The sequence below is a fragment of the Condylostylus longicornis genome, unplaced genomic scaffold, assembly GCF_029603195.1.
Source record: "Condylostylus longicornis isolate FDR11 unplaced genomic scaffold, ASM2960319v2 ptg000016l, whole genome shotgun sequence".
Classification (NCBI taxonomy): Eukaryota; Metazoa; Arthropoda; class Insecta; order Diptera; family Dolichopodidae; genus Condylostylus; species Condylostylus longicornis.
The window spans coordinates 3,160,777-3,182,759 of record NW_026577985.1 but is presented as its reverse complement, the minus strand read 5'-3'; the positions used below and the strand labels follow the sequence as shown (position 1 = coordinate 3,182,759).

Below are 21,983 nucleotides of genomic sequence, written 5' to 3'. Positions count from 1 at the left end.
ATTGTAGAATGCTTTCTTCTAAAACCAAATTGATGGTTCGGTATTAAGCCCCTATTTTCTATTATTGTCTTCAATCTCCTTAATAGCAGCTTTTCAAAAAGTTTAGACATCATTAGTAACAGTGAAATGGGCCTGTAAGACTTTGTTTCCCTCAAGGATTTTCCGGGTTTCAGCACCATAATTACCTCCGCGACTTTTCAAGCACAAGGAAACTAATAAGCACTTTTTTTAAATTTTTTTTGGAAAAGTGCTAAAAATGAAGTACACGCTGATGTGTGCTTAATAGGAATAAAAAGGAAGATCAAACCAATGTTTTGTAAAATTCCAGATTTCCATACAAAAATACAACAAATTGAAATTGTCTTAAACGCTATTTTTGGGGAAAAAATTTGGCAAAATTTTGAAAATAATGCGTTCTGCCTGTATACTATTTTGCAGTTTAAGCATGGCTCCAACTCATTGCATTTGTAGAGAAAAATGTTTGCGATTTCGATATAATAAATTGTTAAAAATATGTGCTAAAATTGTATATGTATATTACTCGTAAAACCGAGTTTGAAAAATTCTTTTCAGGGGTTGGCTCTTTTATATATTTACATATTCGACTAATTCGGTCTGCACATTACCGATTAAATGCTTTAAATTTTAAAGCGACTTTAATCTTGGCTAATTAATTTTTAATGCAAACGTCAAATACATATGTTTCTACCTTTTAAGCAAAGGTTTTCGTTACAACTTTCCAAAGTCGTTTTAATCCTGATATCCAGTTTAACTACTTTGAATTTCCGCGTTTCTTATTTATTGAACCATCATCTCAAACGAGCTCAAATCTCATACAGCCTTTGTTTATAATGTTTTGATATGTCAAAAATAAAAAAATTTAAATATAGAAGAGAAAAAACAATGAAAATGGAAAAAAGCCAAAAATTCAAAAGAACAGAAAATTGTAACATATATAAACTTTAAACTTATTTTGACAAATTAGTAATATTGTAGTTCTGTAGTTATTAATATTATTGATTATTAATGTGTGTGAATTTAAAAATTTACCTTTCAATTTTTGCTGTAGTACATTAGTCGACAAATTTTTATAACTATTTGGCAACTGGTTCTTCTACTGCATTATGGCAGTATTAAAAACAACATCAAGACCACATAAACTTCGAGATATTTATGTTCTAAGCTGATTAGCAGTTCTAGTATAGTAACTAATTCATGATTTATCCAGATACCAATACTGAGTTTGTAAGTGAGGTAATAGGTTTTATCAGGTCATCTTTCAGTAACTTAATAGTATCATTGCTAATTTTATCTATTCCAGGACTATTTGCGCATTTCAGATTATTTATAAGTTTTCGCGTAACATACTCAGTTATACGCTCAAATTTTAAAAATTTGTTAGTTCTACTTCTACTCAAATATATAGTATTGAACTTTTTGGCCATGTTCTTGTCAGTGGTACAGTTATAGTCATTAAAGTTGTTGATTTATTTAATTTCCGCTTAATTGTAGAATATTTTTTAAAAAATCATTGCTAATTTTAGAATTTTTTCCATCTGTGATGATGTTATTTATTACATTCTATGTTTTTGCATTATAAAATGTTGCATTTTTATGGATTTTTATTGCCAAAAAAAAGTGAAAGTCAAAATATTCTTAACAATAAAATTTTGTATTAAATAATCTTGCTTTGCATCTAATTCAAAAAGTAAAACTTTTAAATAACTTACATATTTACATAACAGAGAATGTACCACAAGTAGGGTAATATCTAGATGATAATAACTTTTAATAAACAAAATTTTGAAATTAATCCTATCAATCAAAAAGTTGTGAAGTGAAAATGTAAAAAATTTAATTTAACTTTTATTTTCTATTAATTTTGAAGAGATAGGAAATACCAACAAAAAAACTACTTATTATCTAAATTTCGGGTGAAATATAATACGGGTTCGTATGATTAGGAAGTCCACAAAAGAAATGTCTCTGTTTTAATTTTCAATCTTTTCTTTGAAAATATTACTTTAGAAACGTAAAAATTTTTAAAATTCAATTGAATTTTGTTAAATTCTTATTTTTCTAGTATATCACTGATATTATAAGTACATAATACCACGCTTTGCGACATTTCATACTACATTTTGATGTTAATTTGATAAAAGCTCTTGAAGCGAAAAGTGTGTTTTTTAAAGTTTTTTAAAGGTACCGAAAACTAACATTTAAACAAAACTTTTGTTGTAGTAATAAATTAATTTATAAAAAACTTAAAAATGCTTTGATTTGAAACTGGAACGTATCCTTAATATTTCTTAATATATTAAAAATTTTTTATATTTCAATTGCGCCGTTTTGATTTCGACGAATTTTTTGAGAACGAATTATCGTCGCAAGGCGAGGCGTTGGTGTATTTAATTAAATTTTTGAAAACAATCACAGTTGAGCCATGTTGGAAAAACTATTTTTTTCGGCTCAAAATGTATAGTTGTAAACTAATTAGTTAATTATACTACGGAATGTCTTTATATAATTAATAAATTTTATTATACTTAATTAATAAGATTTGATAATTTCAATATTTCCAAAAATTTTTTTTTTTTGGGTAATCGGCTATTTAATAAAGTTATTGTAATTTTATAAGAAGACAAAAATAACTAAGTATTCTATCACTTTAAATTAAAGAGAAATGTCTTAAAAAAGTTTGACAACGAGCCCACATGACTAAATTTCAATGATTTTGCAACAGTTGAAGAGAAAACAAAAAAAAATTAAAAAAAAAAAAACAAAAAATTAATAATGATAATAAAGAATGATATCGAATTTTGTAATTTGTTTAGAAATCGATTGTAATAATCTTAAGGATGGAATGTACATTAGGCCCTTTCCTAACAAAGAGAAAGCAGAAACATCGTAATTTGCAAACATAATTTGACATTTATTATGGTGAGTATTATGACCAAGCCCGTAAATGAGTTACTGTTTTGCGCAGAATGGAACTTCAATCATTTTATAAATATGCTCTGTGTGTGTTTGTATGTCCATATACTTGTTTTCTTATATTGTTGTTTGTGTGATTGTAAATAAACTTTTCTTTTCTTTCGTAATGAGGGTAATAAGTAGCGAGGAATTTTTGTTATAAAGAAAAGCAATGATATACTTATTGTACCTACATAAATGTATGTGTACTTTGTTTTATATTATGTAGGTATAAATATGTCTACATGTATGTATATTATATTTGTACAAGCTATATAACATACATATTATGGGGTTTTTATGGAAAATTTCAATATTTTTCAAAATAAAACAAAAAAAAAGTATTTTTTTTCTTAAATGTTGAAAAGAATAATAAGAGCAAATAACGCAAATTAAAGCAGAAAAAAATAACACAATAGATACTTGGATCTAGTATATTTGTAAATAAAATAAAATAAAAAAGCGATACTACAATATTTCTTTAGTATAGTGGAAAATTTTCAATTTAAATTTGAGCTTTTTATTTTCAAAATTTAAAAACTTTTTTTATACTGAGTTTAGATTTTTCACTAGTTTGTCAAAATATTTATTTAACATATTAAATACATAAAAACAGTTAATTACAATGTTTTATACAAATTTGAACATTATATTTTTTAATTTAAATTAAAATAAAAGCTGTAAAAATGATTTCAATCTAAAGTTTTTTTAAAATATTTTTTTTTTGTCTTTATTGTACTGCAACAAAGTCAACTAGACCTATCTAGCAATTTATTTTTCGATTTAATTCTGGTTTTGGTGGGCAACATCCAGTGATGATGCCATTTATTAAAACTCCCTCAAGTCTTACATGCTAGGTCAGTAGATCGAGATTGGCTTTTTTTCTTGAGTCTCCTGATTGGCTCGGTGTTTTGGAATAATTTTTTCATATTAGAATTCTCGTGATCTTGTAGCCTTTGATTATGTTTTATAGCATACCATTTAGCTTCCTCCGTTACTGAACTGATGCCCAAGTCGCGATATATTGTTTGGTTCCTCATGTACCACAGGGCCCCCCCAATAGCTCCCAGGATCTTATTTTGGTAGCGTTAAATGATATTTAGGTTACTTTTCGAAGGACATCCCTACACACACAAAAAAAAAAGTAATAAGTAATTACCAAAAACTGAGTATAAACTGCTATTTTTCATGGTACTTTTGTGCTAACAAGTAAACTTAGTGAAAACGACAATTTTTTTACCAAGTGTTTTGGTAAAAGTGTTAAAATTTAAACTTGGTTGAAATAACAAACAGACATGGTAAAAATGACCAAAACATTTGGTAATAATTACCAATATACTTTGATAAAAATAAAAAGTGGTATTAGTAAATTTCACGAATACATATGGCAACAATGGCAACAAGTAACTGTCATGATTACCAAACCTACGTAACCTACGTTGTGTGATATGGTATAAGAATCGTTTATTCTTATCTGAAGTGCTAAATAATTGAATTAGTTCTTGTCATTTACCAATTTATTAAATATTAACATTATAATTAAAATGATAACATTGGAACCTGAAAAATGTTTAATAAAAGTTTTTAATTAATGTTTTTTTTTAAATTTATTAAATTATGTAATTCACTCTAATTTTTTAATCTGTTAATTATAATTTTACATCATTTAACATTTTTGAACAACAATATTTTTAGTTAATTACATGTATATAAAAATAGTTAAGAATAATTTTGCAAAAGTCTTAGCAGATAAGTACTACAAGACACTAAAAAACTATTTTTCAATAATACTATACTTCTCTAAATTATTTCACTAGTTAAAATGTTAAGTGATGAATTGTTACCTTTATTAAGATATTTCATAAAAATATTGCCAAGAAAACTGATATTGTTCCTGAATTAAAAATGGAACCTTGAATAAACACCAGAAGTTGAATAGAACCTTACGATTGAATTCTTTTTTGAAAGAAATCATCGACATTTTGATCTGCCGTTCCAATCATCATTAGAATTTTCTTAATCTCTCAGCGTTTTTAGCACTTTTCCAAAAATTTTTGAAAAAAAGTGCTTATTAGTTTCACTCTGTCCGTCCGTCCGTCCGAATATCCGTCGTTCCGTCTGTCCGTGTGTCTGTTTACAAAACTATCTACACCCTTGAAGATAGAAAGCTGAAATTTTGTATGTACATAGATCTTTACTAGAAACTTATTTCCGTAAAACAAAATTTTTACCTATCTCCCCCCCTCTAGAAGTTATACCCCCCTAAAACCCTAAAAATGGCCTTTTTTAACTATTTGTTGCAGTGAAACCATAAGCATTTTTGAAATTTTGCAAACGCATGAAGACACCGGCTTGCTTCCCCTAGCGCGGTATACTATAGTTAAACTTTAGAAAAACAAAATGGCCGTTCAAATTTACCGTTATCTAAAGTCTTTTTTTTCCATATTTTTGATTTCGTTTTTCTTCTAGACCCCAGCCTGTAGGAGCTTGAAATTTTAGGGGCTCTTAGACATTAACAAATAGTTCATTTAGTTAGAAGAAAACTTTTTTCCATCTCCACCCCCTCTCAAGTTATCACCCCTTGAAATTTGTAAAATTTGAATTTTTAACACCTTATATTTCCGAAACCGCAAGCTTTTTCAAATTTCTATAAACACAAAAAGCTAACGGTAAATTCCATGACACTAAAAAATATAATTATTTTTCTTAACTCACACAATTAACCCTTAAAATCGAGGGTTAATTATGTGAGTTAACCCCTCTTTATATTAATTCTTTATTTCAAAGACTGCAAGTATGCATCATCCTAGAAATAGCTTTGAATATGAATGAAAATACTTTTAATAGTGTGATAGGTATATATAGACTGTATTTACAAGCAGAATTGTCACTTGTTGAAGGGAAAAGAGCTACAATACAAACCATTGGTTTGACCCAACTTTATTTTTCTTTATGCGTAGTCGTTAGTGTCCAGTTGATCTTATAATATGATGTAGTAAATATATTGTTGTGAGAGTTACGCCATCTAAAGCTGAAATTTTGTTAAACATTTCATGTTTAAAAATTTTGAATGCTGTGATTTAAGTTGTTATTTATTGCGTTAGACTGAAGTTCAATTTTAATAAAATTAGATTAACTTACTTCCAAAAAAATTTCCGTTCTATTAATGTTCAATTAGTAGAACATTAATTAGTTTCTTTGAATTTCTATCTTTTATTTTTTCTGTGAAATTTTTTTTTTATTTTCAAATGAAAGCTTGAAATTTCTTTTAGGCCACGTTTCACATTAAAAAAATAGGGTTAAAAAATCAATGTTAAACTGCAATATAAAATATTATAAAATCATGTCATAAAGAATCTAATATACAATAATAAATGTTGTTGTATGATTCCTTATGCCAATGGTTGTATGTATTAGTTGAATTCACTACGCATATTTGGTTTAGTCTCCATTTACAAGTCTTCCTTCATATTTCTTTAGCTTCCGTATGGGTTTGATGGAGTTTCTACCATTTGAAAAGATTAAAAAAGAGTAAAAAACATAAATTTTTTCGCATGTCAAAATTACATTTTCACTTCATTTAATTATTTTTTTAATTTAAGAACTGAATTATAATTGCTTTTTTTCAATTAATTTTAATTTTAGAGCTTTATTTTTTTTTTCATTTTAACATAACTTTAACTTTGGATAATTGTAAGATCATCTGTATCAATAAAATTATTTACATAAAATTTGTAAAACACTTCTTTTTCCTTGACAATTGCTTACGACATCACGTGTTACAACAAGCCGTTATTTTAACGAAATAATTGGAAATTGTTGCAAAACAATGTAAAACTTATAATATTAGTAAAACTTACCAAAGCACATATGGTAAAAATTATAAAGTAAGTTATTTCCAAGAATTTTATTTGTAAATTTTAGCAAAAATGTTGTTCTTCTAGTAAAAAAAGATGGTAATAATTTACTAAATTACTTTGTAAAATTAACAACTTTGTTTGTGAGTCACGAATAATTTTTGTCATTTATACTAAAAAATTTTTCACATTTACCAAAACAAAATATTTTTACTAAAATTTTTTGTGTATTTTATTAAGCTTATCGTAAATTATGTTTTTACCATGATTCATAGTCTTTTTTACCAAACTTTTTGTTAATGTAACCAAGTTCTTAATAAAATTTGCTAAATTTGTCAAAAAAATTGTAAATATCACCAAAAAGTGATTGTATATATTTTTTTGCCAAATACTTGGTGAAAATTATAAACATTTTTTTTGAGTGTAGAGTTGAATTCCATAAATTCATATTGGCTTGATTATTTGCGTAGATGAGAATTTTGTTTTGAATGATGAAGCTGAAATTTCTCCCCAAAAGCCAATTCAAACTCCTGAACTTGATGTTTATTTGGTCTCTTTTGTTTTTGATGCACTTCCTTCTTAAGTATCACATCTAAATTCATATCTAGATATTTGCCATTGTTCGCTATTGGCACTGGAATATTGTTAGTTTGAACCGGAATTGGTCTAATTTTGCGGTTCGTAAAATAGACATGGACTGATTTAGTTTCATTAAACTGGATTCTGCATGTTTTTGCCCACGAGCAGATGTCATCAAGCGCCGCCTGGAGTTTGATAGCACAATCTTCAGCAGATATTTCTGTGACTATGACTGCGGTGTCATCAGCAAAAGTCACCATAAACATTTGATTGTTTCTGGAAATATCTCTAGTATAGAGGAGATATAAAATAGGACCCAGGACATTTCCTTACGGAACTCCAGCCCCAATCGTTCTTAGTTTTGAATAGGCACCACCATGCTTCACCATAAAGCTAAACAATTTGCAAAGTGGATCTGGTAAATCTCTTTTTATATTGAATAGTAAGCCTTATCGAATGCTTCAGCTACGTCAAGAAATACTCCTGCACTTATATTTTTATTTACTAGCGAGTTTTCTATTACGTCTGTAATACGGTGTAGTTAATCAATTGTAGAGTGCTTGCATCTAAAACCGAATTTATGCCTCGGTATAAAATTTTTCTCCTCTATTATAGGTTTCATTTAAATTAAAGGAAGTCTTAGCAGCGAGTTGGGCCTATACGATGTCAGCTAATTTATGGGCTTCCCTGGTTTAACCACCATCATAAATTCTGCTGCTTTTCACTGTCTTGGTACGTAACTTAGGCGAAGAGCTGCATTATAAAAGAATAGTAGTATTTTGAGTGCGAATTTCCGGAAGTTGCTTGAGATTTTTTTTCGTGACTAAGGTATATTCAAGAACTTTATTTTTTATCAACCCAATCTCTTTTTTGAGCTCACCTAGCTTTGTTTTTCGAAGCTGCACTGTCTGAGGAGGATTGCTGAGTTGCAGGTTTTCTAGAGGAGTTTTCTGTGGTAAAGGTTTTCTAGGTACTCTGCAAATATATCAGCTTTTGTTGTTCGCTAGGAGTTGTCATCTTTCTTTATTGGCGGGTTTTGCGTTTTAGGTCTTTTAATATCCCTCGCTACTTTTCACAGAGAGTAGTCAGTATTTTTTTCAGCTGCAAGGTTTTGGAGACGATACGTGACTGATTTGTTTTTAACATCCCTTAGCAGAGTTGTAAGCTTGTTCCTTAGTTGATTTAGTTTACGTTTATCGCTCGGAGAACGATTCATTTGGCAAGTCTTGCGACTTTTCGCTTTTCTTTGACCAGCTCCGTGACTTCACGAGGAAAGCTTATGTTACCAGTCACGGATTTACTTTGTACAGCTATATTATTCCATACACTCGACTGAACATTATGAATAGATAAATCCAGTTCTTCTTCCAGTTGAATGTAATTTTGCCGTGTTCCTGACTTCTTCTCACTTTGTTGTTTCGTTACCTAGCCTTGGTGGATCTTCTGCTTGAATAATAGTTTCACTAATAGTGAATATGACCATTGGTGCAGTGGTTATGGCACCGGTCCTTTAACCGAAGGGTCTCGGGTTCAAACCCCGGTCAGGTCACTATAAAAATTATATTCAATATTATTATAACTTAATATACAATACTAATAAAAAAAAAAAAAAAATATATTATACAAGTAATTTTCAAATATTCCTAATATTCGATATTAAAAAAAAAAAAAAAAAAAAAAACTAAGAAAAATAAATAGTAAATATTAATAATCTCAAATAATTAATATATAAATAAAACCTAGTTAAACCCTATGACGCTATGAAACTAGTGCATGAGAAATCATGCACTAGCCCTATGCTCCTTCTAGGAGTGAACAAAGGAAAAAAAAAAAAAAAAATAGTGAATATAATAGGAGAATGGTCAGAACCGAGATCGTACTTTCCTTCAACACTGATATAATTTTCTGATATTACTTTTGTAATGAAAAATTCAACAATGTCAGGCAATCTTTTTGGATCAGTAGGCCAATACCTTGGGGTACCTGACGAGTCAAAAGAACAGTTTAGACCGCTGCTCAACTCGAAAAGAGCCTTTCCTTTTGGTGTTGTTAGTTTAGAGCCCCAGCAGACATTTTTCGCAGTGAAATCTACCCCTATTGTAAAATTGTTTTATTCACTGGATCATGTTTTATGTTCTTTTTAATAAGAATTTATGAACCTCCTTTCGCTTTTTTTTCGGGAATTATATTCTGCAATGATTCGTATTCTTGAATTTTTATGTACGATTCGTTTGTAAAATTAGTCTCAGAAATCAGATATATGTCTATTTCCTCGTCATGAAGGAATAATTCTAAATCTCGGATATGCCAAAGCAAGCCATTTACATTCCACGTTGCAATTCTAAACGTATAAGGTCATCTTCAAGTTTTACTCACTTGATAGTTATTAATTTTATTTTCCAACTTGTCCAGCTTTCAACTCATACTCTTTTGTTGAACTGCAATTTGCTCTTGCTTCTTCAATATCGCTTCAAGTGTCATTTCTTCTTCACTTTTTTGCGTTGCACCTCCCCTGGCAGTCTCAGCGAAGGTGCGAGGTGTCTTGTTACTTCCACCGTTATTAGACCTATTGTTCTTATTTAAGTGGTGTCGATTTGACGATTCTAGAGTTGCAATTTTAGTTTTTGTTTGTTTACCAGCTCTCTTTGATGTTCTTTGAGCAACCGCTCTATCTCTTCTAGCTTGGAATTTTCTAGCTATTTGACAGCCTCTATAGTTCGCTGGAAGGAATGATGATTGTTACCGCATCTAACACATTTTTTGTTTTTTGCAGTACTATTTTGTATGGTCATATCCCTGACATCTTTTGCGCTGAGGAATAGCATTGAAACTCTTTTTTATTGGCTTAATTTTAATAATCATATTCATTATTGATCTGATACTATATATTCTTTCAATGCATTCACGTTTGTTAAATGTCAGCATGAACAAGGTAGTTGCCTAACATACGCAATTCTCTCGCCAATTGTTCCATTCTGATTTTCGTTTTTGATAATGTTGGCTGCATCTTCTATTTTGAAATTTTGGCTCCGTAGTTCCTTCATTATTTCACTATTTCCACAGGGCCAATTTTTTTAAATCTTCATTAGTTTTATCCGCCTCAGTAACTTCTGAAGAAGAGTTTGGTTTTCTTTTCTTGCGTTCCTTTCTGGCGTGGGAAACCCAGTTTGCATTGGCGTCTGTTTGAAAACCCGCGAGCTCTTCTTCGCTTGTGCTCCTATTTTTTTTAGCATTCAGTGTAGATAGCAGGGTTGAATTATCGGCTTTTAATTCATTCAGTTCTTTCAGAAGCCTTTTTGTGATTTCTGCGTACTTTAGCATTTTCTTTTCATTTAATATCATTTTACTCCGCAATCTTTCATATTATTTTACGAAGCTGTTAGGAGTACAATCCTTTGGTGAAGTGCGTTTGGTTAGCGTACTTCTTCCACTGATTGTCATTTTTGAATTCGTAACCGATGTTATGGTACCCGAAGTACCTGGAGTATTAGATCCATTTGTTTTTCCCATACTTACATAGAGTTCCCATAGCAACATGTACCTTCATATAACGTATTAAGTGGATAATGTAATACAGGATACGCAAGGCTTTTGTTTGAAAAATAAATATTTTTATTCAAACAAATACATAATATGTATTTGCAGTCATGTGTCCAATTATAGGTCAATGTTATTCTCGAAGTTTTTATGGAACGGCATGACAGGTTACTGGAATGATTCGACAGGTTTGGGTAGCAGGCATGCAACTGCAATGCTAATTTTAAATATTTGATTGAGATTTGGCAGTTATGTTTCCCATTATAAGTCACATATATCCTTGGAATTTTTTTTGGAATGGATTGACATGTTGAGGTAGCTGCCATACAACTCCAAAACCTAAATTTAAATATTCAAAAAAATAATAAATTTATACTCATGAGACTTCGCACTCATGTATCCAATTATGGGTCAGACATATCCGTGAAGTTTTTGCGGAATAATCTGGCAGGTTCGAGTAACTGTCATACAACTATGAAAACTAATTCTAAATATTTTCAAAATAAGTTTTCATATTCAGATTGTCAAGGTGCAGGGTGTAATTCAGTCGGTTAGATCGGTTCAGTCAGTTTTTACTTGTTTGCTATTCTCTTTTCCTATTATTAGTATTTTTTTTTTTCCTTTTTTTCGGGAAATTTTCATAAAAGCCATAAGAGTTATAAAAATAAATATTGTTAATGAATCAAATATGACACGCATGCTTTTGGATGGTACGAGTACTTCTTAGATTTAAATAGCTTGCCGTTTTTGAAAATAACCTCATCATCTTTTATCTTATTTATACTAACGAAACTGCTTTTTTGAGAGATTTGAGTTATTTTAAAGATTTTAAAAACATATTATAAAAACATACCCACGTAACTCTAACGTTATTATTTTCGGAAATATAACATTGTAAATTTTAAACATATCAGAAAATTGCATTAGTGTGGATATTTTCAAATGTGGTTTTCCCGAAACACACAAAAAGCAGTTTTGTGACTCTTCCATAATATCGACGATATTGTATTAAAGCTATATTTTATGACCATCAAATCTTAAATGGTATTTATACTTAATCTAATCTAGTCATTAAACCATTGTTTATTAATAAGGATTAATATTCTATTTTCTGTTGAAAACTTTAAACTGTCAAGTCTTTGATTACAAACTACGAGCACAGTTTTTTTTTTAACAAAGATCCTAAATAAATGAAGAAGTCTTTTTCTCTTGTCAAAAAAGTATAAAAATGTGTAAAAATGGTTCTGTCATTTACTATAATTAATCTTTTGTGAAAATTTGTTAAACTTAGCTCAATTAGTTTTTGATTTAAGCTAAATCGACTCAGAATTCGACGCTGATCAAAAACGTACACTTCGGTCTACATCTCAGACCATTACTTATTAGCTTTACAAACGGTAAGGCAAATTTAGTATAGCCTTCGAACATACGTTCGTACGGGTATAAAAACTATAAGATTTGCAATTTATAAGCAAACGGTTGTAGAGGACAGCTATTAAGGTTGAGGACTCTAATGGAATTGGTACTGTTCCGCACCTAAACTTGAAGAAAAAAGTTTAGATTGTTGTTTTTTTAATACTTACGAATTAGTAAACTTCTTTCTCATGTAAACTTCTCAATTGTATTATTTTTTAAATAAGTAACAAGATTTTTAACAACTTAAAAAAAAATAATTAGAGCGCCAAATTCAATTCTATTGTGAACTAATGTTTTTAGCTGTATTTAACGAATGAGGTTTTACCTACAATTGTGTGTAAAGTAATCCTTGTTTTTTGTTAACACATTCAAAAAGTAATAGAAATGTTTAATTTATATATATATATATATATATTTGAATTTCAGAGAAGTTTATTCTTGTTTTAAAAAAGGACCTAGTTTATAAGCCTTATATAGTTTTATATAAGGACCTACTTATACTTTTTCTCCTTTCTCTATTGTCTATTCTCTCTATATAAGAGTTTTGAAGCTATCTCTTATGTTTAAATAACATTTAAACTAAACTAGTTGAATGACTTTTGTAATTTAACAAAATATTTTATACTCGTATCATTTTGAAGTTGAGGAAAAGAAAAGTTAATATGAAACCATTTATGTGCGTTTTTTATTATTTTTCAAAATAATCAGAATACATCTGCATATTATACATATTATATGGAAACTCATATTTCAAAAATATAAAATAATGCAGCAAGTATTGAATTTATTTTTACTTTTTTTTGGGAAAGTTGATGCACTAAAACTAACTACGTATGTAGTTAGTTATTTATAAAGAATACCCGAATGTAAAAATAACAACGTACTTATAAAAATATAAATAAATTCTTATAAAATATATTTGGAAAGTTCTTGGCGAGTGTAGAATTTCGTTGATGGATCAAAAATTTAATAGATTTAATTCTCCAAGTATAAGAATCTTAATGTTTTTACAATTCAAAATCAGATGTAGATATGTATCTATAGCTCAAAAATAAATATACGTATGTACTTACTTACTTACTTGAGTTTATGTTGTATAAGTATATACTTGTAAATTGAGTAGGTTCTTCTTGCTTTATAGTAATATAAAAAAGGTCACAGAAATATTTTAAAATTAAATAAATTTATTTATTAAAGAAATTAATCAAATAATGTGAATGTCGTGTTCTGGTTAAGTGGTTAAGGGCTTAATCTGCAGTCATTGTTAATCTTCTAAAGTTCGATATTTGAAATAATCCTTTAAAAGTAGGGTCAATTTATCATCCAATATTGTATTTCAATTCATTTCAATTGGCCAAATTTGGAATTACTTGTATATTGTAAAATACGCAGAAATTTACATATGACAAAAATACCCATATAGAAAGCTGTAGTATCCATGTTCTATTCTTTTATGAATATGTATTTACTGCAAATGTACCACGATACGTGGACGACTGGATTTTTCCATAGCAATAACGATTCGCACGATTTTTCAAAATATTTTTTTTAAGTAAGTGATTTAAAACCGGTGAATTTAAAACTAAACAACAATTAAGCTGACAGGATCTTAAATATACTTAAAGGGGTTGTTTAAAACAAACCTTTGAAAGCCTTTGTTTTAAAGAAATTTTCTTTTTATAGTTTTCTCTTAAAAAATGAATCTTATTTTTTTTTACTTTATATTTACATTACGTCGGATGTGTCGATCGCCGCGGCTGTAAACGAATTGAACCCTTATTATTATGTATATATATATGTACACATTTACATATACATTATTTTTCTATCATAACATAATATAAATGCATAAAAACTTTTTTGGCTACTTACGTTTATGAATAAAACCTAATATAAAAAAAGTAAAACGTTTCAGTCGGTATAAACCGATTAAATTATACCTTGCATCTGTCATATTATTTTTCAAATATTTAAAATTACCTTTTGGACTTATATGGCAGCTACTCGAACCTGTCAAGCAATTTCAGCAAAACTTCAGAAATATATCTGACCTATAATTGGACACACAACTGCCAAGTTTTATGAATCTCACTATTATTTTTCTAAATATTTAAAATAAGCTTTTAGAGTTGTATGGCAGGTACCCGAACCCGTCAAGCAATTCAACCAAAACTTTAGAAATATATTTGAGCTACAATTGGACACACGACTGCCAAGTTTCATGAGTCCCACTTTATTATTTTTTTAAATATTTAAAATTAGCTTTTGGAGTTGTGTGGCAGGTAACCGAACCTGTCAAGTAATTCCACTAAAACTTCAGAAATATATTTGAGCTACAATTAGACAAACGACTGCCAAGTTTCATAAATCTGACTTTATTATTTTTCTAAATACAAAAAATTTGCTTTTGGAGTTGTATGCCAGCCACCCGAATCGGTGCAGTCATCGTATTAAAATTAGAGCATATGTAGAATGTAATTGGCCACACGTATACAAAATTTCATATTTATACCTTTATTAGTTTTTGAAATGTTTAAAAGAAACTCTTTGAGTCAGCTACCCGAACCCGTTGTCCGAATTAGTCTAATTACAATAGGATTCATCCTTTTCACAAAAGAAAAAGCTTGTGAAAAGCTTATGGTATCGACTGTATTATTCGTTTTTGAGCTATCGTGCGATGGGACGGGCGGACGAACATGTCTAAATCAATGCAGAACTTTACGCTGAGCAAGAATATGTATATGTATATATGTCCATAACGCAGATGACTCCTTCAAGTAGTTACAAACTCCACACGAAAGTAAATATACCCTTCACGAAGTGCAGGGTATAAAAAACTTTTTTGAGTGTTACTTTATTTCATATGCCTTAATATGATTCATGCACGAATATATTCTTATAAAAAAATATATTCTTTGCTGATTTTATTCTTTTGCAGAAAATGATTAACAAAACAATAATAGACAGGCTTATTAAACTTATGAGAAAATAAACATAACACAAAAATAAAAAAGTTCTGCAACAAATCTGCATATAATTTATAATATGATATGCATACATACCAAGATGTTGGCAGAATTTAGAATTATTTTTTCTTGTTTTTTTTTTCGTTTTCTTTTTCTATGTTATTCCTGTGAAGATAAAGAATATAAGCGAAAGTACTCGATGGTTTCGCCGTCGGATTTGGCTTGTATAATATAATCAGTGTTGTTAAGTTCAACTTGTTTTTCAGTAGTAAGTATTTGGTCTCAAAAAAGTAGTATGGAGAGCAATACCGTAGTTATTTGCGGCTATCATTAACACCAAATAAAAAGTAAGGCATCAGGCTAAATGGACGCGTAGCAGGAAGAACTTGTGCAAAAATAGTTTTATACCTGTACATTTTAAATCAGGTTACCTAATGCAGCTAAGCGTCTAAGCAACGTATATATTGATATTTCCGACTTTGGCAACGATAGGTACATTTTTTTTCTGTTTTTTATTTTTTTTTTTCTGATTGTCAAATTAAAGTGATTGCTGTTAATTTACATAATATTATGTAAAGCGCGTGCTCAAAAATTAACAATATAAAGTTTTTTTGGGAAATAATTTTGAAATTTAGAAAAACAAAAAAATATAATTTTTTTTGTTGTACAAATGGTTTTTGTGGCATGAACAAAAACAAATAATCACATTTTCTAGTAAGAAGGCAAAAAAGTAGTAAAAATGGCTTTGTAGTAGTACGGTACAATTTTAATAAAATTAACAATACTGAATATACTATAGATATTAGCCTTAGTAATTTGCTAGTGTTTGCCAGATTTTTGGAAAGGAAAATGGAGTCAATCTTATCCAGCATCACCATCGGTTTGTAAATGAAGAGTTTTATGTCGCGGCATATTTTCTATTTCTTTGTCTGCACGAATTCTGTATTTTAATTTTATAAATTGTGTATTACTTACTTTTAAATTTTTATACATATTAGCTTTAGTTTGGTGTCGATATATGTACAAATACACATACTTAATTCACAATAACTTTCATGTTATTCAAATTCATGTAAAATTATTTACAAATATTTTATTATTTCTGAAATTGATCCGCATAAATTTCAATATTTTTTACCGACCGCATTGTGTATACAGTAGAGTAGGTTATGTGACGGAACAAATATTGCATATCAAGTTTTCGGTGTAAACGCACTTCTTGGTAGAGAAGTGTAAGTAAACTATTTTTAGCAACCTGTCGGTCCGTCGGTCTGTCGGTCTGTGTGTGCATGCGTGTATCTCAAGTTCGGCTGAACCGATTTTGATGAAATTTTATATACAAGTTTATTTCCACCATGGCATGGAATGATCAACTTTTGGTATATATCAGGCCTCGGGAACTGCACTTTTTAGCGCACCTGTTTTACATTTTTCAACATTTTGAATAAAATATTCAACAGATTTACTTGAAATTTCACATATGAAATTTGACCGTCCGCGAAGCCTCCTAACTTTTGGAAAAAAATCAGGTGTCAGCAACTGCACGTTTACTACGGGCCAACAATACATTTTTGCGTATATAAAGAGATATAATTAACCGATTTCATTGAAATTTAATATTTAAATTCTTCATGTTAAAACAATGAACATATGAATTCTTTTTGGAAAGATCAAGGCTCGGAAACTGATCTGAAAGCCGATTTTACATTTTTTACCATATCTACGAAACGGATTGATGGAATTTCTTGAAATTTGATATTTGATTTCTGGTTGTTACCGAAACTAACTGGCGAGCATTTCAGAGAACTTGGATAGCACAAAGCGAAACTCTACTAAGAGCCAAATTTACATTTTTCTGGGTATGTTAACTAAAAGTTTACAAATGCCCTAGAAATTGGAAAAAAAACTATTTAACAAGCATTTTTATAATATTGTAACACTTTCACTTAGCTAAACGATAGGCATTGCGGTCCCTTATCAGATTATTTTTTATTTTCATATAAGAAACTAATTTTGGGACTCAACTTTTAAGAATAAAGAATGGAGTTGGTTTTGAGGATTCGAAGCATTAGAATTAGAATGTACCTTTGTTAACTAATTTTTAGTCAACCAACAAAAAAAAACTTATTTTCTTTCCTAAAATGGGTATTAGGGTAGTTTTGATTTAAGATGACAATATACATGTGCTTACTTATGTATATAAAGTTAATTAAGATCAAAGTCATCTTAAGATCTTTTTGAATCTAAAAAATTGTAATTAAATTTCCATCTTATTTGCCACTTTTGTACTTATACACTAGTTTTTTCTAAATACATACTCGTAGGTACACATATGTATATGTAAATATCATAATATTGCCATAAATTTTTTATAAAATATAGAAATTCCCAGTAGCTTTAGTAATATGTAAATAACTTGTTATTTGTACAACAAATAAAACAAGTTGGAACTGTGATGAAGAGAAATAAATAAAATAAAAGTAAAGTTTTTGATTCCTATCGAAATTTAACCGGAATAAAATTAATGTTAAAATATTAGTGATTCCATCCAGGATAGGAGGGATTTTTTTTGAAACATCTATACATACATATACGTATATTGACTTAAATATATGTAAACATATGCTTGTATGATGACAAATGTATATTAAAATTTTATGGCGGTAAAAGGCTCTTAACTGCTTGAAAGTCGTTCAGATTTCTGATGGCCATTTCGATTTGCAAGTTTTCAACAAAATGGAGACTTTTTAATCATTATGTAGTTTGAAAATTCACAGATTTTCGAATTAATAAGATTTGTAAATTATTGTTTTACTTACATTTTTACAATTTGAACTAACATCAAAAATTGTTCATTTTTTGGATAGTAAATGTGAAATTTATTAGAATACATTTTCGTTTAATGAACTTTTAATGTTGGTTGAAAATAGGAAAAGAAACAATTCTAGCAAATGCTCATCAGTGATAAGCATTTGTAATTCTACTAAAAAGCTGTTCTCACCTGCGCGATTTTTCAAATAGCGAAACGAAATGTAAAGAACAGGATATTTCTCCATACTTTCTAAACCAATTTTTCGATCAAGTGAATTTCTGAACTGCCATGAATCTTGAAATTCATGGCAGTAATTTTGCATCTACGGAAAATAGTGTTGCAAATATAGCGAAAAGCCCACAATATTTTTTGTTCAAATTCTAAGTTGATGAAGCGTATTTGTTCCCTAACTTGGTGTGACGTCTGACTGCAACGACAACATAGATTTTTGTTTTAAACTGTTCCATTTGGGATATGAGAATAAGATAATACGTGTTATTAATTAGTAGACCTTTAGACGAGCATTAATCCATTAATCACACCTACATGGCTAACAATATCGACGAGGCAAGAAGGTAGAAGAAAAAAAAAATTAGAAATATTAGTTAATTTTTTTCATTTCCAAATAATTTTTATTTTACGTCGATTTTTATGTTTTTGTGTTTTGTATTTCAGGTGCATAACCCTTTAACAACGAAACCTTATGTGGCGGTGAAAGGCAGAGTTGCGGTTTTTTACATAATTATTGAAGATTCGTTTTATATATTATTTTAAAAAATTTTGAGTAAAACGATTTTCACACTGATTTTTAAGGTAAAATAATTTTAAATTTTATTAAACTTATTTTTAATTATTTTTCATATTTTCACAAAAAACGTTTTTGTATAGGGAATCATGTACTTACTTATTTTTAGCACTTTTCCAAACATTTTTTGAATGTCTGATATTTCATATCTAAATAGACATTTACTAGAGACCTCTTTCCGTAGGAAAAAGTTTATACCTATCTCCCCCCCTTTATATGTTATAGCTCCGCAAAACTCGAAAAATGGCAGTTTTTAACTATTTATTGCAGTGAAATCATAAGCATTTTACAAATTTTGCGAAAGCACAAAAGTAGTGGCTGGCTTCTTCCACTGCGACCTACCATATTTGAATTTTACAAAAACATTATGGCTGTTAAAATTTACCGTTGCCTAAAACCCTTTTTTACCAAATTTTTGATATCATTTTCCTTCTAGACAGACAGGTTTGGGGATCTGAAATTTTTAGAAGAAGCAGTTTTTAGACACTAATAACAAGTTCATTTTGTTAGAAGAAAATTTTTTTCTAGCTCCACCCCCTCTTAAGTTATTATCTCACGAAATTAGTAAAATTCGAATTTTTGGTACCTTATAAGATTTTCAATTTTTTGAAGTAAAAGTTAATACATCTATATATGTATATCTATATATTATGTTTGTCTTTATTTAATATGTATCTTTATTTAATATCTACATGAAATTATGTTTTAAACACTTTTTTTTAAAGTTTTAAAATTTTTGAGGATTTGAAAAACATTTCTAAGTAAGGTTCAAAAAAAAATTTGCGTCTATGAAATTTTTTTCTAAATAATTGTGATAAAGGGTCATTCGTCGAAATTGTATGGAGAAGGGTACGTTTAAAAGCCTAGGAAAAAATTTGGGAATGATTTGCGGAAAAATCTATTTTTTAAATTAAACTAATGATTGGGACCTTAAAAAACATCCGAGTTTCAGTGCGACAAAGAGACTATACAAGTACTACGCTAGCTTCCCAGAATTGTGCAGCATAAAACTTGTTCGAAATTTTTTAATCGTTACCATATCTCTCATGTTTGTGTTTTTAAGAAATAAAGCTTATGCAATAAAATCATAAAGAACAAATAAAAGAAATATGTGGCAAATATACAAAAATATTTCTGATACAAAAATAACTGAATCAGCGTACGAACAAATTTAGAAATCTAAATTATGTGACAATTAATTTATTATAAAAATTTCCACATAATCATTAAAATTTCAATAACTTTGACCAAGGAAAATAAAAAAACAAGTAAAAGCCTTTCAGTTGGCACAAACAAACAAAATTGTACCCTGTACATATATACCTTGACAATCTGAGTTTAAAAATTTGTTTTTGAAATACCTGAAGTTGTATATCAATTACTCGAATCTATCAGACCACTCTATAGAAACTTCACAGATATGTCTGACTTATAATTAGACTCAAGATTGCCAAGTTTCATAAATCTAACTTAATTATTTTCCCAAATATTTAAAATTTTCTTTTGGAGTGGTAAGGCAGCTATCCGAATCAGTGTTGGAATATCATTAATATTTTCAGTGTATGTGTAGACACACTCTTACAAAATTTGGTCCAATTACAATAGCAGACTCCCTTAACAGAAAAGAAACAACTTGTTTTTGAGTTTTCATGCGATCGACGGGCGGATGGACATGTCTAAATCAACGTCAAGTTTTGTGCTTAATATGAGTATATATATACATTTTCATACCGGAGACGACTCCTTTAAGTGGTTATGGACTCCATACCAAAGTTAATATAAATCACGAAGATGTGTATAAGGCAATAATAAATGAGATTTTAGAAATTGGAAAAAAACTCTTTTTTGTATTTAACCAGATTTCTGTTTAACGGAAGTTTTTTTTTTAATTTGCGGAAAAAAAATTCATAAAAATAAATTACGCGAAGAATATCTTAAATCTTCGATCTTTGCAAATACTTTCTTTCTTTAAATTTCTTAAATTAAATTTAAAGTGCTTTATTAATTAAATATTATAATAGGGCTGATCTCAGCACACTGGTGGGGGTCCTGACGGGGCATTGTCTTTTGGGGAAAACGGCCAGGAGGCTTGGGGTTGTTATGACGGATGTATGTCGTGGATGTCGGGATGTGGCGGAGGTGGTGGATGTAGAGCACGTCCTCTGTGCCTGTCCGTTTCTGATGTGGAAGAGAAGGCGTGTTATGGGGGCTTATGTTTACGATGGCCTGGGGGACCTTTCCGAGGTGTCTCTTGCGCGGCTTTTGGGCTTCGCCAGGGAGGTTGGCTGGTTTGGATAGGCTGGCTGGTTTGTGTGTTAAAAATTTGTGTCCAAAAAATGTAATTGTGCCATTGCAAGTTTTCTTTGTATTTTTCTAAATAAAAACCATTAAACAAGTTTTATCCTTAAGAAGAAAAAGTTCATCCCTAAATTAAGACTATATCACAAACGCACTTAAGGTATTGCTGACAATACTTTGATTACATTTACATAATATATGTGCTTACAATCGCAATAAAATGAAATTTGGAGTAAACTATTCGAAGTTAAACATGAACCAGTATTGAGAAAACAGTTTTTAACACTGAGTTTGTTCTCTTTACATACCTAAATTTTGTTATGTTTTTGGCTAAATCTGTTTAAACATTTAAATTCTGATTAGAAAGGAAAAATATTGAAATATTTTAATAATATATAGAGTAAATTTGACCGTGAATTTCCCTAAATAGTTTTTACATTTATTTAAATTCATCGTAAAACTTAACCTAATTTCCGCATTCGATTTAAAAAAAAATCTGATGTGGTCAGCACATAACCGAACGCAATGTGTATTGTCTAGTTAAGTGAAAGTGTTACAGAATATTATAAAAATGTCTTTTAAATACTTCTTTCCAATTTTTAGGACATTAGTAAGCTTATAGTTAACATACTCAGAAAAATGTAAATTTGGCTCTTAGTAGCGTTTCGCTTTGCGCTACCCGAATTTCCTGAAATGCTCGCCAGTTAGTTTCGGTAACAACCAGAACTCAAATATTAAAT

General features: G+C 29.3%; 1 protein-coding gene across 2 annotated transcripts in view; it reads left to right on the top strand.

Moving 5' to 3' along the window:
* The window catches only part of LOC129605862 (receptor-type guanylate cyclase Gyc76C-like), a 129,032-nt gene that overhangs the window by 33,613 nt on the left and 73,436 nt on the right, over positions 1 to 21,983 (top strand). For both annotated transcript variants that reach the window (XM_055515850.1, XM_055515849.1), the window contains exon 2: positions 18,816 to 18,953. The gene's annotated coding sequence lies outside the window, so the exon portion shown is untranslated. The remainder of the gene's footprint in view (positions 1 to 18,815; positions 18,954 to 21,983) is intronic.